Source organism: Typopeltis vanoorti, chromosome 9 (assembly GCF_054136105.1).
Source record: "Typopeltis vanoorti isolate ZY-2024b chromosome 9, IOZ_Tvanoo_1.0, whole genome shotgun sequence".
NCBI lineage: Eukaryota > Metazoa > Arthropoda > Arachnida > Uropygi > Thelyphonidae > Typopeltis > Typopeltis vanoorti.
Window position 1 is genome coordinate 37,870,248 of NC_143557.1, and position 17,522 is coordinate 37,887,769.

Genomic DNA, 17,522 nt, shown 5'->3' on the forward strand with positions numbered 1-17,522 from the left:
AGTTTATTGAATGATTGAGTCGTTCTTTTATTGCATTGTACTTGAATACTGTAACTTAATATTTTACTTAATTTCATCGTATTTGTCCTTTCTTTCCATCTAAGTATATTCGGCTTGGATTAGTTTCCATTTCTTTGCTCACCCTCAGGTCTGAAGTAAAGCTTCTGAATAATTTTTGCATTGTTATGCATGCACAGTCTGGTTATAAAGTTTCCTGTCACTATATATGCGTCTTGGTGATCTATTCCACTATGAAATGGAGAAACCTGTACTGCATTTTAATGTGATGTAACGTGATGTTCGTCTGACTTTATTAACATCGGGAATGAATGAATTTAGAAAATCCGAAGGTTAAAACTGGAAATGAGCAATAGAGGGCACATTTTGTGTTTTATATTCAGGTATAAACAAACAAACCAAGTACTTTCATGTTTACTTTTAAATAAGGCTTGCAGTATAAATTCTGACGACGTGGGTATATTGATGTTCTTTAGAGCATCAATATACCCACGGAGCTGTATTGATGCTCTAAAGAGCATCAATACAGTCTCCATTTCTCATCACAGATGCCATTTTCTTATCATGATGCTATTTGCAACCTGCATTGTACCTCATTTACAGCTAAGATCTCGATCTTATATTGCTTGTTGTTGTTATTCCTTTTCCACCCGTAAACGAGTTGTAACATCTTATACAGCGAATGCGTCTGAAACATCCAAACGTTTTATTCTTTATAACTAAACATGTCCTCAGCCGTCTCCCCCCTCCTTCGAACTGTTTGCTTAGTCCTTCACTGCAAGAACTCATTGTAGCATCTAAAACATATTTATCATTTCATCGCTTTCATCTTTTTTGCTTGATTTCTTGTATGCGAACGCTTTTTTGTACTCTTGTGGATGAATATATGAATGGTTACCATTGACGTATTCAGTAAGCGAACACTCTGGTCCTAATTTTTCTTTCTGCCTTTCCTTTTTCTTTCTGAGAAGAACATTTCAGGATGAAAGTAACGCCTTATATAATACTACTTTTTTTTTTTTCTTTTAGAGAAATTACAAATTTATGATGATTTCACTAGACTTCGTTTACAAGTTGCTTAACTTAACGGAATCATTTTTTTCCTTGTGAAAAGTAAAGTTAGATTTTTGATAAGACGATCGCTATTAGCTGTTCTGACCTGTTGGAAATTCACACTAATTAGAAATTATTTTATCAGATGAGATCCTTCGTACAAAATGTTTTCCTCTATTTTCTGCTTTAGCCTACTTGAATGATCCATTTGTGGCTGTCTTTCAAAAATTCGACTACTTTAAAATATCCTTTTCATCTGGTGTTTTCACAAACTTTATGGCTGTTTGAAGTGTTTAAATATGCTCTATATATCATGGGTGATATGTAAAAATGATTTCGGTTATGTTGAAATTAAATACTTTCATTAAGTATTTCACTTTTGTTTTGCAAATGAAATCAATTTACGTACGTATAGAAAATGCATTCTTTATTGGAAGAAACAAAAACAGCATTTGAATCAGTTTTGATTTTAAAGTTGGCATGCTTGGTTATTCTGCCTCTTACTCTTCCCATGATAATAGTGTCCTGGATTTCTAACATTTTGTTAGATGGGAGTACCATAAAAAGAGGGGAAAAAAAGAATAAGGCATCAGAAATTGCGTTATCTGTTCTGCTGACATCAGCTCTGGCAGTAATTCTAAGCTGATTCATATGCGTCCTATTACTGGGGAAAAAAAGTATACCAGCAAACTATCACTTCGTCCGTTTCAGTTTAAAAATAAATCGTACAATGGTCAGTAACGGTTTTCTTCAATTAACTGGAAGCCCAGCAACTAATAGAATATGCAGATATTTAATTTGAGGTATGATCTCTCTCTCTCTCTCTCTCTCTCACACACACACACACACACACACACAGTTTTCGATCTTTGATCTAAATCTACTGACTACGATCAGTGCTCTCAAATACCGAACTCTATGCCATTGTTCAGTGGGGTTAAAACAACCCTACTTTTCCCCTCTACTATTCTTTAATAATTCGTACATCATGAAAACTGATACTGCAAAAGCATATATGACGGGTGTTTATATATATTATATATACATACTCTAGTATCTCAAAGTGTGGTCCGCCGACTCCTTGGGAGGGGGGAGGGGAAGATCCGAGACTCCTTCAAGGGGTCCACAATTTTTATAATAATATTAAGACGTTATTTTCAAATTACATCTTAATATAATTATATTTCATAAAAATGCTATTTATTTTAACATATAATGAGTTTATTATCGTTATTGTTAAATTAATTAATAATTAATTAATTAATTAATATTTCAAACATTTCTGTTTTAATTTCTATGCGGTAAATATCGATAGCTATAACCCACATAAATAAAAGCTCTTTATGGTTCTCAATAATTTTTTAAGAATGTAAAGGAATCTAAGATCAAATAGTTTGAGAAACGCTGCTCTAATATACACCTATAAGGGCTCTGTAGCTGATGGCATAGCTTTAAACTTCATATAAAGCGCTTGCCGGTCTAATGCAGAAATGGCAAGATTTTCTTCCAGAAACTCTCAGTTTTTCATTCCACAAAGGAAGACAACCGGGCGAGAACACAGTTAATATGCATAATGCACTGAGCCTGATAGTCGCGGTTGCTTTGGTCGTAATTTGAATGAACCAGCCAGCCTACCAACAACTTCATAATCGATAAAAACACATCTCTGTACGGTTCAGTGTTAAACTGTCAAATCACCCTTGTTTCAGCCTGTCTAATACTATTTCGTAGATAGTTTGATGTAAATAATATGCTCCAAGTGATCCGGTATACCTTCGATATACATGTCTAATCGTCATTGACTGTGGTATATGTCTGGTCGCAACAAACCTAACCAGGAATTCCAGAAATTGCAGCTATGAACCATATATTCCATGAGAGATGCTACGTTACTTTATAAACACAAAACGTAAAGTTAACGTCTGGTAATTCTATATGTCAAACTCTGTCACAGATTACTATTTCCAATTCGTTCCAAAAAAAAATATTATTAATATGAGGTTAATATACCGAGTTGCATTAATTATCCTAGGCCATAAGCAAGGCTATTGCGTTTGAAGAATGCTCAAAATATTCATAAAAATTAGTACGAGCTCATGATTCTATTAAAGAAGTATTTTGCAGACATAACGTTTTCATCGTTTTGATACAAGACTGTTCTAGTTTGAATGCATTATTCGTATTCAGCGACGAGAACAGTATAATGCTACTTTTCGAAATAAACCTTATTGGAGGCTTGAAGTGCTTGAAAAAGTTCCACGTTTGGTCTCTAGAGCAATATTTTCTGACTGTGTAAAAGTAAATAAAAAATTACAAATATATATAAACGGGAAAAAAAATCCTTAGTTCACCCAATGTACTGTAGGTTGATTAATAACCTTTCATGGGTGAGAACCACATAAAAAAAAAAAACAAACATTGACATGAATTCCTCTTATATTTTAGGAAAAATTTAATTATCTGCATATGGCTGAATACCGTGCATAGGGCTTTGTGTTCTAAAATATCCAGAGATCTCAAAATTCAATTATCCGAAGAGAAGGAATATTCGTGTTGGGCAAAAGAATTGAGCCATGCGCATAGGTGATTGATTGATAGTTTTAGTAGTTATTATTTTTAATTATATTTACTTTTGTAATATTGCCTGGAATATTTATCGCTTATGATATTTATATAGATGATTGGCTACATTTTTAATATTGTAAATTCTGATCACTATATAAATAACTGACGCATGGGGGATGCCTGCTGCAAACTAATATGCAAAATTCATTTCCCAAAACAAGCCACATCACAATAAGGAAGAAATTGGGGGGAAAAAAGTTCGATAATTGATGTGATGAACCTTGTTAGCCTCGTGATTACTCCACGACGCTCCGTCTGTATAAGAAATGCCTTGTAGGTTTGATTTAGTCTTCGACTGGAAGAAAAATTTTAACCCGATTTCAAGTTGATTGATTTTTTGGCGTTGGAGAGTAAAACATTTGGCCTTTATAAAGAAACTTGGGTTTTTAATCCCACAACGCTCTGCATAATCGACTGTAGCGCTCTTCACCCCCACATACAACAAGTACATAGAAATAAATAATATTTAGAGATGTCAACCCCTCACACTGTGGAAATGCATGCCCTTCGACAATGGTGATTAGATGGAGACTGATTGTCTTCCAGTTTTCAAAAAGTTGATGTGACTGTTCCCCTGAAACTAACACATTTTCATGCATTTCATGTATAAGTAAGATGAGCTTATTTAAATTTCAGAACAGAACTAATAATTTAATCCATTTATTTTTGTCATTTCTTTAATTAAAATATATATTATGTTGTGCAGCTACAGACATGCTTTCTCATTATAGCTACTGTAGTAAGACTAAAAATTGTATTAATACAGTGGTGCCTCGCAATTCGACACTAACCCGTCGCCGAACTATTGTCGAATTGCGAGACAATATTTCCCATATAAGTCTATGGAAAATATATTAATTCGTTGTCGGACCCCCATCCCACTCCCCCTAACGGGGGATTGGGAGAAAAATACACCATATTATTTACTTTACTTTACGTAATTTACGTAAAGTATAGTAAATAAATAAATAAAGTAAGTAAATAAATAAATAAATGTATAACACACTAAATTACAAAATATACACAATACATACAATGTATTGAGCCTTAGATGTTGGAAGGATCCTGTTCTTCCTCTTCTCGTCTTTTCTTGAACAGGGATGAGGGACTGATCAAGGGTGGACTGTCTCTCTCTCTTTTTCAAGATGGTTTTGAAGTGATGCATGATGGTGTTGTTGAACAAGTCTGTCATTCTACTCACATCAGCAGTGTTGGAGTGCCATTCCAAGCAAACAGACTGCACCTTCTCCCAATGGAATAAAATTTCTTTAATGGCAGCTGTTGGCATTGGCCTCTCTTCCCCTGTCATCCCTTCCTCTTCTTCAGGTGAAATTCCTCTTTCTCTCTCCTTTGTTTGCTGTTCGCTGAGTTCTTCCACGGTCAGTTCATCATTGTGATCTTCCACAAGCTCTTCTACATCAACCTCTCCTATGTCGAGATTCTTCGCCATCGAAATGATCTCTCGCATGGCTGCAGATGCTTCTGATTCTCCAGCTGCTTGGTCTGCACTGTTGTCATCCTGAGAAAAATTAGGAACGAGTTTCTTCCACGATGCACGAAGGGTTCTCTGTGTCACTCCATCCCAGGCAATTGTAATAAAGGAAATTGCGTGGAAAATGTTGACTCGATCTTCCAGAAGTCCTTCAGCGTCTTGTCAGAAGAGTGAGTCACGTCGAAAAGCAGTGAGAACAAAGCCTTGGTGTAAAGTTTTTTAAAACACGCAATCACTTCTTGATCCATGGGTTGGATCAGTGACGTCGTGTTTGGAGGCAAGAACTGGACTTTGATGAAGTCAATTTCAAGAATATCCTTTAAGTCTTGAGGGTGGGCACTAACATTGTCAAGGAGCAGTACTGCTTTCATAGGCAAATTGTTGTCATCGAGGAACTTCTTCACGCTCGGGGCAAACACTTCAAAAATCCAATCTTTGAAAACTTGCTGGTCTACCCAGGCTTTTGCATTGGATTTCCACATCACTGGCAGTTTGGACTTAATGATTTTCTTCCCAAAGCACCGAGGATTTTCTGAGTGGTAGACAAGAAGTGGCTTTAGTTTAAAATCTCCGCTTGAATTTGCTGCCAATAACAAGGTAAGCCTATCTTTTATTGGCTTATGTCGTGGGAGTTTCACTTCTTCTTGTGTGATATAAGTTCGATTTGGCAAGCGCTTCCAAAATAACCCAGTTCCATCCCCGTTAAAAATTTACTGTACCAGGTAGCCTTCCTTCCTTATTAAATCTTCAAATTTTTTCACAAACTTTTCTTCAGTCTTTTTATCTACACTAGCAGCTTCATCCCGTCTGAGAACACTATGGGTGCCTGTTCTCCCTTGAAATCTGTGAAACCAGCCTCGACTTGCTTTGAATTCCTCAGTTTGATCTGAGGTACATCCTGGAGTTTTTTTCTGCAATTCTTCAAAAATTAACCTAGCCTTCTCACAGATCATTGCCTAAGTTACTGGATCTCCCTTCATCTGTCTTTCTCTAATCCAGTTGATAAGCAGCTTTTCCATCCCTTCATTGATTGAAGATCTATTCTTGCCAGAAATCTTCATTGCACCAGCAGACACGCTAGCACCCATAATCTTCTCTCTCTGTTGCCAAAAAGTTGCCAAAGTTGACCTAGGAACGCCATACTCTTGAGCTACATCTGTAATTGTTCTACCCTTCTGCACTTTATCTACAATTTCTTTCTTCTTCTCTATGCTCAACCAAGTGTGCTTCTTTCCTGTATTATTCCTCTGTTCACTTCTCTTTGAACCCATTCTTAAATGTCACTCAAAAAAATAATAACAACTGTGGGTGCACAAAATTTTTACTTTCAGAAAAATGCAGAATTGAAAATTAGCACAAACAACACAAGTAAACACCAACGCAGCCCAACCAGAAATGACAAATAGCAAATGACATCGCACAATTCCATGCACGCGCATGGCCGGCCCGCGAAATTCAACTGTCGAATTGCAAGACTGTTGAATTGCGGAACGTCGAATTGCGAGGTACCACTGTACTACATTATTATTGTTCTGGAATAGTTGATTTGACTGCTATTTCGGGCTCAGGTTCCTCAAAGGACCTCAGTCCTTATCTCTAAATCAGAATTTTAATTAATAGCATGTGCACAATGCATATCGGTGATCATTACTTATTCCTCTTCTTTAAGGTGGTTGTGGTGACTCTGAAAGTCGCTATGAGCTTACTTGGCGTAGCAAGAAACAACATATTTACGGCAGAAAGGCTGAAAACAATGTGGATGGTCAGGTATGAGTTGTTGTCTGTCGCTATGCATATTATAGAAGTAATTATTTTCGTTTTATCTTAATTTTTTTTCGACAGCGTTCAGAAGATTTTGTTATTTCTCAATGTAAAAATTTCATGATAATTTCTCAGAGAATATTTTTAAAATTATGATTGTGGTATTATAACGATGTGTCCAACGTGTAGCCGAAACTTAACGTGGAACAGAGAAAAATTCACAGGCAATTTGTAATCAAGATATTTTTAGAGTTAATATCCTTAGATATGTAAATTAAGTGACCCAAAATAGTTTTCAGTCTCAGAGCCAACCAGTTTTCCTAAATAATTGAATAATGTTCCAACTAATTTCTCTCTCATAGATAATGTTCTAGTCCGTTTAAACTAAGACTGAATTATACATAGGATCAGATGGAAGTATCAGCTTTATTGCCTTAAACAATTAGACCATTTTTGTAGCATAAATTGATACCTGATAATCTTAGTTCTTCTTAGTTAATTTCAATAAACTACAACTCATATGTGTTGAAAAAACTATAAAAAAAGCATGCTAATCTTAAGAAACCTATTAGTTTGTCATTCGTAAATTTTGTTTAAAATAATCTTATATAAGGTAACACGAATAGCCATTTTCTGAAATACTCGAATCGCAGTAATTTGCGTAGCTTAATTAGTACTCAATAGAGTCACATAAGATGACACTATCAATAATTTTTCACCATTGAAAGGAAGTTTTCAAACACACAATTAGGAGTAATAATTGAATTAGGAGTAATCAAAAATATAGTAATTTAGTATGACTCAGTTGGAAAAACGTAATGTCATTTTAATTAATATAACTATTCAGATCCATTTACAGGGTGTCCCAAAATTCACGCAAGAAGTAATTTTGATAGAAAACACAGGTTTTTAATTAAAAATTGTAATTTCTTATTGATTCATAAAGTATACAGTATAGGGTTATGCATGGAATAGCATATCGGGTAAATGGCCTCCACGGCTTTGCTGGCACATACGCACTCTTTTGTCGAAATTTTCCATGACCGTTTTACATAAATGTGGCTGAATTTCGTTGATACAGCGCTCAATTTCCTCCTTCAAGGCGTGGGTGGTCGTGGGCTTGTTGGCATAAACCTTAGACTTCAAAAAACCCCAAAGAAAAAAGTCCAGTGATATGAAAAAAAGGGATTCATCACAATATGGAAGAATGCATACATTTGGAAAGTATGCTATTCTCTGAACAAGTTGTGCTGAAAATGAGGACAACTTGTTCAGAGAATAGCGTTAAGTCACATGATCTTGGCGGCCAATTCTGATCACCAAAACGGGAAATTACATGACCAGGAAATGACTCATGCAGTAATTGAATTGTTTCTCGGGCTGTATGGCATGTGACACCGTCTTGTTGAAACCACATGCCGTCCACATCCATATCTTGCAATTTAGGCACAAAAAACTGGATTATCGTGTCGCGATAGCGAGCACCATTAACTGTTATTGCCTTACTAGCCGCATTTTCGAAGAAGAATGGACCGATGATGCCTCCAGCCCAAAATCCGCACCAAACAGTGACACGTTGTGGATGCATTTGTTTCTCAACAATCACTCGTGGATTTTCTGAACCCCAAATGCGACAATTTTGTCGATTAACGAAGCCATCAAGATGAAAATGAGCCTCATCGCTGAAGATGATTTTGTTCGAAAAATAGGCATCCACTTGTTGTTGTTCCATAATCCATTCAACGAACTCTCTTCGCTCTCTGTGGTCATTTTTAATAACCCTGAACTGTCAGCTGTCACGCTGTCTTTTTTTTTCTTGTTGGCAACGCTTTACCGCACAAATGGCGCTAAATTTAAATCTTGCGTGAATTTTGGGACACCCTGTATAAAAGATTTCACTTCAAAATTTAATTCTTAAGTATATTTAGTGGTTAAATTAATGAAGTGATCACAGCGTAATAGGAGCCAAGGAAATGTGATAGAAGAACAAATTAGACTGAGTTGTTTGGGTATTATAACAAAAGCAGCTGAGACTAAGAGACTAGGATAGGAGGTTGATTATTACAGTAGACGTAAAAACTACATTACAGAAAGAAAACAGCACAGAAAGAGACAAAGCATAATACAATACCTTGACCGTCCTAGCAAAATGAACATGTGGAGAAGAAAAAAGACCAATTGAAAAGAGTGAATCGGTTTTAATTCAGTGATAGACAACGATTATCTGAAAAAAGAAAGATAGAAAGAAAAATATTTATTTATTTATTTATTTATATTTATATATATTTATATTACTAAAACGAAATTATACATATGCGAGAGTGGTCTGAAAAGTTCTCGGCCTAACAATAAAAAAACGAATTTATAATTTCAAAATTATTTTTATTTTTCCATAGATAATCTCCGTTAAGACATACATTTATTCCAGCGATGCTCCAGTGCCATCATCCCGTCCCTGTAGTGGTTCTCAGTAAGATCTGCAAAATACCCCTCTACAGCTGCAATCACCTCTTGATTCGAAGAAAACCGTTGACCAGCGAGGAAGAGTTTTAGTTTTGGGAAGAGATAGAAGTCAGAGAGAGCCAAATCTGGGAAATAGGGTGGATGTTCCAATGATTCATAGTGCAGATCCCTTAATTTTACCATCGCCAAAACACCTTGTGGGCAGGTGCATTGTCGTGATGAAAGATGACATTTTTCTTCTGCAAACCGGATCTTTTCTCACGAATTTTTTCCTCTAATCTGGTTAAAAGATCGGAATAATATTCCCCGGTTATTGTTTTACCCTTTTCACAATAATTAGTAAATAAACAAAATGCCTTCAGTATCCCAGAACACCGATGCCATGACCTTGTCTTCTTTGGCGCTGAACAACCTGCTTCTGTCCACTGTTTTGAGACTGCTGTTTGGATTCTGGTGAATTCAAGTCTCATCCATAGTAATAAATCGACGCACAAAATCAGTTTTCTTTTTGTTAAAACGCTCCAAAAGAGATTTTTCAGAGATTTTCATGCGAAATTGATCTGCTATGAGCAAGCGCGACACCTACCTTGCGCAAAGCTTTTTCATTTGCAATTCTTCATGCAAAATATATCCTACACATTCTTTTGAAATGCCTATAGTCTCAGCAGTGGCGCACTCAGGATTTAATCTTGGAGAGGGCCGAGCACTCAAGATTTAATCTTTGGGGGGGGGGGCGAGTCGAGTAGACTATTTGAGAATACACACTACACATTGAATACGACCTATGACTGATTATCTGCAGTGATCGCCAATACATGATACCCGTGATCTCCTCTGGTCCTGCTCGGGCAAACGAAAGCGTCCGGTCTGCCCGAGAGCACTACTTCGTTCACAGCGGCCCTGATTCCGATAGCTACAGGGTATTCTCATAGTATTCTCAGGGTATTCACCTTATGTGACCGCTAATTAGCGGTCACATAAGGTGAGATGAATTATATATGCTACTTATGAATTATAATTCATAAGTAGAATAGAAACAGAAGACACGACACAACGTAAATAAAAAAATGAATTTTAATTAGTAAAAGATTTTTGGAAACTTTTCGAGTATATTTTTCCTTTCTCTTTTGGAGGGGGGCAGGGTCATTGTCCCCCCTCCTATGGATGCGTCACTGAGTCTCAGCAATTTCACACACTTCGATTCGCCGGTCATCCAATACTATATCGTGTACTGATCAATGATTTCTGGTGTTGTTACACTTTTTTGGACGTCCTTCACGTGGATCATCTTCAAGGCTGGTACTGCCGCATTTAAACTCGGCAGCCCATTTCTTAATTGTCGAAAACGAAGAAGAAGAGTGACCATAAACTTTTTTGAACTTCGAATGAATTTCTTTTGGCGTTAGACCTTCTTTTACAAAAATTTTATAACCGCACGATACTCAGTTTTTTCTATTTCAAGGGATACAGACAACATTTTGGCTTATGACAGATGTACCAACTTAGAAAAAAAAAATCTTGCCGATAGTGTTGCCATTTATGGTCGAGGCCGATAACTTTTCAGACCACCCATACATATATATAAAAAGGATACGGGGTGATCAAAATTTTAAAGTGTCCCTGTTGTTTAAGCCCTTGTGGAGCGCCACCCAGTGATCCATCTGCTGCGAAACTTTGCAGAAATACATTGTGCGTCATGCAGCGATATCTGAGAAAAAAGAAGTAGTTAAAAAATATTGACCAACAGAGCCGCTGTATGATGTACCGAATGTAAATGTAGTAATTTTTCTGTGTGTGTGTAAGAAGGGGAAAAGCAACACAAGCATAAATAACACATTTTTATTCACTGTCATTATGAATCGCGGGCTGTTCGATGTACTACCCTTCCCGGTAAGTCACAAACTGCATCCTTTGGACAGTGTGTTCGACAGCAGAACGCAGCTGGTCTTAACTTATGTTTTGTAAGTGCTGCGTTATGCTGTCTTTCAGCGCCCTGAAGTTATCAGGATGATCCCGATAAACCCAGCCTTTGAGAAATTCCCGGAGTCAGAGTCACAGGAGGTCAGATCAGGTGAACGAGGTGGCCATGCAGTGGGAAACGCACGACTGATTACTCTGGCTTCCGTGAAATGTTCTCGAAGAACTTCCTATTTAGATCGACCGATGTGTGGAGAGGCAACATCCTGCATGAAAATGACTGACTCCATGCACAGGCGATGCTGTAGCTGTGGCACAACAAAATTGTTTATCATATCGCGATACTACCTCTCGGCAGTAACTGAGCAGGTCACAGGATCGGACTGACGAATGTCCTCAAAGAAGAATGGTCCAATGACAAACGAAGCTGTAAACCAACATCAGACAGCAACTTTAGGTGAATGCAAAGGAATTTTTTGGATTGTATGTAGGTTATGCGTAGCCCATACCCAGCAATTGTAGGTATTCACATCTCCTTTCAGGTGAAAGTGATCCTCATTCCTCCCCCCCCCCAAAAAAAAATCAACCATGGCCACGCAGCGTCCACTCGAGCGAGGAATGTTAAAGCAAATGTTAATCGACTTTCCAAGTCCTGCAGGCTCAACTCCTGTGTCAGGATCATCTTAAATGGGTTGAAATGCAGAATCTTCCTATAATTTTCCAGACAGTTGTGTAAGGCACATCCATGGGTCTGGATACAATACGTGCACTGCAGGAACAAACGCTGTTATTTATGGCCTTCTCCAAGACAGCAGTAACAACTTCATTCACTTGTTGTGAATTGATCGGTTTGCGAGCTCTGGCAGGTCTAACTCCCAACGATGCCGTTTCTTCAGAACGACTAATCATTCGTCGCAGGCAAATGGAGATAGTGGATCTCGTCATTTGTCCAGGCTATGAAATTCGCGAAGTGCTGAAAGCAGCATATACCGGAGCTATACTACCATTAACATCTTATGCTGCACCTGCCTGGAAATTATTTAGATAGTACAACTTCATGTGAAAGCACATTGGGAAAAGGTTGACTGTGGACGGTATTAACAACCAAAATGAAGGGGAAAATCCCTTATCCATCTTTGTAAACGCTTCTGGCACCTGCAGAATCGTATGATATGCAAATTCCATGAATTTGATGTTTACAACGCGCCCTGGTGGTGAATTTTGGAACTACTTTTTTTTTTTCTCTCAGATAACGCTTCCGCATGACACACAATGCATTCCTGCAAAGTTTGGTCAGTTGGATCACTGGATTAGCAGGACTTAAGTTTCGTTATTATTATTATGGCTGGAATTAATAAGGCCATATAAATTCCTGGATGCCGTTTACAATAATTGATGTCTTTAGCCAGTTGTCTGTAATTAGCTAAGGGTGAAGATCTGCTCTTCATCAACTGACAAAAATTAGTTAGGATTAAACAGCGTCTGATACTCCCTCTTTGGAATAATAGGCGTTAACGGATTTATTTATTTATAGTTAAAGCTGTAAGACTGGTATATTACTATCAACTGCATATGCTCTTGTTTGGTATGTCTGTTTTGAGGGATGAAAAACCCGAGATTTCGGAAAAAGAAAATCCTCTGACCATCTTATAAGTACGGCTAACTCGCCTTTAACTTAAAAATAATTATATAAAGGTTCCTCGCGTCTTTGACGGGATTGGAACCCCCTTTCCACTCATACGCCTTCATTCATATGGGACCAGGATATTGTTATGCACGAGTCATTCAATATAAGTCAAAAAAGCAACATTTAAAAAAATGTTGAATTTTTTTTGTACTTTTATCACTTGGTACTTCGAATAGCAGATTATTGATTATTCTTCCACTGCGATACAATTCATGATCATGCTTTTAGATGGTAGATGATTTTGATCGTTCGATGTGAGACTATCATCCAACTTATTGCAACTAACAGCGGGTATTAGAACGCAAGTACTTTATATAAAGATTTTTCCACAGGCGTGAAAAAATGTTATTTCATGGTTCGAATTGTCTTCTCTTTGCTTCGCGATAACATTCATATTTGATATTTTTAAAGTCATACGCAAAGTAGAGTGAACATTATGTCCTTTTAATGTGATGATGGTCATTTGTCAATTGTACTTAGGTAATGGGTTTTGTTCATTAGTGGTGTGACTCTAGCCTTATTGATTGCGTTCATTCGTAAGGACTTTGGTTTTACATTAGTTAATATCCTCGAGTTTTCTTACGAAGTAAAAAAGAACCCTGGTTTCAGAGTGTTTTACTTTGGGTCCGCGATAATTGTATTTACTTTTTAATTATAAAATTACGATTGTTAACTGAAACTTTTATTAATTATTCTCAGCTTTTATTATTTCAAGCCAACTTTTTCATCGTTTATTGAGAAAGAGTGAAATTTCTGTGGGAAGACTTAATTTTTTGCCTATTACCCGCGATACTTTTAAACAATGCTAAAATATAAACTTCGACATTGTTAAATCAATCAGCTAGTCTTGAAGACCGCTGGTTTTATTTTAAAAAGTTGGTTTTAGTAGGAAAAGGTAGTGTATCCAAAACATCTGTTCCAACCACACACCTGGCTTAAGTCACTACACGGATGATTTCAAAAAAAAAAAAAAAAAAATCTTAAGTAATAATAAGGATATCAGTATTTAGAGAAAGAAGAGAAATAACAATCTCAACATCTTGCAACATGCAAAACGTGTGCGCCTAGACATAAATGTACTGATTTGGAAAAATGATTGAAACACAGTTCTGTTGTATAGAGTCAATTTATAATGCATTAAGGCAGTTATTTGTTGCAACACGGGACGGGACCAAAAAAAGACTTCAATATCCTGATCATTCCGTTGTAACACAGAATCTTATGACAGCACATCTGTCATACTGACTTTCAAATGCAAGAAACACTGTTGGCAGGTACGTGGTGAACTGAAAGGCTCATCGGGCTTTTACTTGGATTACAAAAGTCATGCTGCAATACTGTGGAGTTGCACACAGCACTGTTATTTCTCTTTTGGCTTATTGCATAGCCAAAAAGAGATGCGTTTGTTCCTCAGAAACGTAACACGCCTCAATTTCCATTTGAGAATGCTGGATTAATACTTCCTCCTTCATTACATATAAAAGTGGACCTAGCGGAAATTTTAAAATGGCCAAAAAAAAAAGTTATGTTTTTTGCTGACTTAACAAAGAAAGGTTGGAAACCTTTCTTAACGAAAAAAGGTTCCAAATTCCTTCGCAAAGAAGGAATTTGCACATCTTTATTGATGCGCAAATTCATCAGTTTTTTCATAATATTTTATAATGTGAATTAAATGCGCTTTTTTTTGATTCCTTGATAATAAAAAAGAAGAATATCCACAGTTAGCAAAATAACTGGCATAACTATCAACATTTAGGCTGAATGCACAAAAAATGCACTTCTCAACTTGAAGTGGACTTCATCCTTTTCCACAGCCATAGCCAAGTTAGCCGGTCTTGGGCGTGGACAGCAGGGTTTTTTCCGGCAGTTTATCTGGAGTTTTTCAAGCAGGCAAACCGGCCCCGTGAACACACGGGGATACAGCCAGGAATACTTCGAGGCATAGGGGGTGACCATTCCATCCTCGTATTTCGGTTACGAAATCCAAGCATGCTTGGAAGGTTGTGGGCCTTAAAGGCCTGTTAAAGCCATTGGGATAGATGGGGATAGAGATCTCTTAGCATTAGTGTTTTCCTCCAACTCTTTTTATATGACCAAGGCAAATCTCCACACTATTTCATGAACTACCCACAGCATATCTTCTCTGATCATTTAAATGACTTTTGCATTTGATTTTGAGTATGTTGCTCCATTAGAAAGCTATTGCGCAGTTGACGAAGATCTTTGAAGGGTCACTTCAGATTCCACCAGATTGACTTCATATTCGCCAGATTGCATTAGGAAATGAACTTTGCACTTCAGTGTAAAATTCATTTCATAATGCAATCTAGTATGAAATAACTTATGACAATACAAATGGCATTTTGGTATCATCTTTTGTATTCATGCTTATCATGGGTACAGCTCCGGTATCTTCTCTGTCTCCTATAAGAATTAAACAAAAATAATTCATGTCTACTTTAAATTTAAATTTAAATATTGAAGTAGTTTCTATTAATTTAAATTATAAGACTGAAAGAATATATATATATATATATATATATATATATACATGGCTGTGGTTGCCCTTAACTCATCAGAAAATATAGGCAGAAGCTTCAAATTTGGCAGTTGCTTTTAGAGACGGATATGTCGTCTCTGTGATGCATTCATGTTATTTCAAACATTCATTGTCTTCGTCTAAATTCTGTTTGCCGTTGGTCTGAATTCTCTATCTTTCAGCATGTCCAACCTCAGCAACGCCGATATATTTCAAGTAGTACTGTTCTTTAGAAGGGAAAAAAATTGTAATGGATTTAGTCTGATTACAAATTTTTTTTTGTATTTTCTTAGTGGTTTTATTATATTTGCAACTATAATATCACATTATAATTCTTTAATTTTGAATATAAGTTTAATCTCATTTGAATAATGCCTATATTTCAAAGACCATAATGGAAATATACAAGTTCGTGTATTTCGAATTTGAATAAAAGTTAGTAAAAAATTGATAGTACTTCTTATAGTTTGACTTTCATCTTCATAATCCAGTGCCATATTTAATCATAATAAACAGCTTATTTTGATAATTTATCTTTAACGATAATTGTTTGGTTTCCATGTTTCGTCTATGGAGTAAGGTCTCTGGCTTCTGTTCCTCCTCTTTCTTCTTACATGCAGGACAGGTAGTGGCCTTGATGGGTAGGCACTCCAGACTTACGTATTCAGCCAGAAAGCCAGCGCTTCCTTCATTCGAGGGTACAGCGGTTGAACGGTTTCCGCAGGCATGTCCCCGAGGAAGCACATAGGATCGAGCCTGTTGGTAACGACTGGGAGGTTGCGTCATCTGGCGAATATTTATGCTGCTGTTTCTTATTCTACTTAGGTGTTCCTGAAGTGAGACTGCGTACAATGTCTCCTGCGTTAGCAGGGGCATAATCGCAGGTACATTGTCGAGGCCCCACTTGGATTGGAGTCTCAGTACTCCTTGTGTGGAATCATGTCTACAAGTTCTCCACACTTGCTGCATTCCCATATTCTATAAATTTTCTCAAATATTCCACGACCATGATAGATAGCATGAAAAATTAAAAGTGTCACTGTAATTCGAAAATGTTTCACAGAAACTAACAAAATATTCAAAAAATTTATCCCTTAATCCAAGAAAAGAACAAAATTCCATTTTGAAAAAAGCACTTCCACGTAAACATTACCAACATCATGCCAACATGAACAACGTATACCACCACTTCATGTTGGCATGATGTTGGCGATTACAGAAATCTAAAGACGATCTATTATTCATTATTGGACCTCAACCAGTAACCTCTACCACTGCAGCTCACCTGAACTGTCCACAGTACATCACGCATGATGTACTGTGGACAGTTTTCCCTTCCGCAAGAAGGGGAAGCGTGCTTTTGTTTGGTTTGCTATCACATGCAAAAATTATTAGAGATGGAATCTCCTTTTTAGGATCTACTTTGGCTCAAGATTTCCTTGCCTCATTTTGTTGATACTGGCCGATCTTTTTGATTATCTCTTAAAGTTGATCACATACAATCTAATTACTGAAACAATGAGATAAACTTCCTAGGAAAATCAACATCCCCCAATTCCGACTATCTCCTCTCTTCTCTAACTTCACAAATTCAGTTGGAAAAGAAGCTGAATGCTTTGCTGTCAGTAAAGTCTAACGCAAATCATTCACCGACCTACTAGTATACCAGATTATCGTCATTATTCTCCTTACATGTCCTGGATCTTTTTTTAATCAAGTCTTCTAGACACATTGTTGACTAGTTTTTTTTTTTCTATTCATAAGCTGATTGCTTCGCTTTCATAATCCAAGTACTTGTTCCGATCTGATAGTTTAAATTATGATGAGTGGCTTTATTTTCCCCCTCCACTCAAAACCTCCGACCCTTACCGAAGCTTTGATTTCTAACAAATGCGTAAAAGCAATCGAAACTAAAAATGCAGCATATACTCAATGACTCAAGTTAAAAACTTCAACTTCTTAATTAG

The 17,522-nt window shown here is 36.8% G+C and overlaps 1 protein-coding gene across 1 annotated transcript in view; it reads left to right on the forward strand.

Annotated features, from left to right (window-relative positions):
* Nucleotides 1–17,522, forward strand: part of LOC150102980 (uncharacterized) — a 166,714-nt gene that overhangs the window by 91,410 nt on the left and 57,782 nt on the right. The window contains exon 3 of the mRNA XM_090398061.1: nt 6,858–6,955. The gene's annotated coding sequence lies outside the window, so the exon portion shown is untranslated. The remainder of the gene's footprint in view (nt 1–6,857; nt 6,956–17,522) is intronic.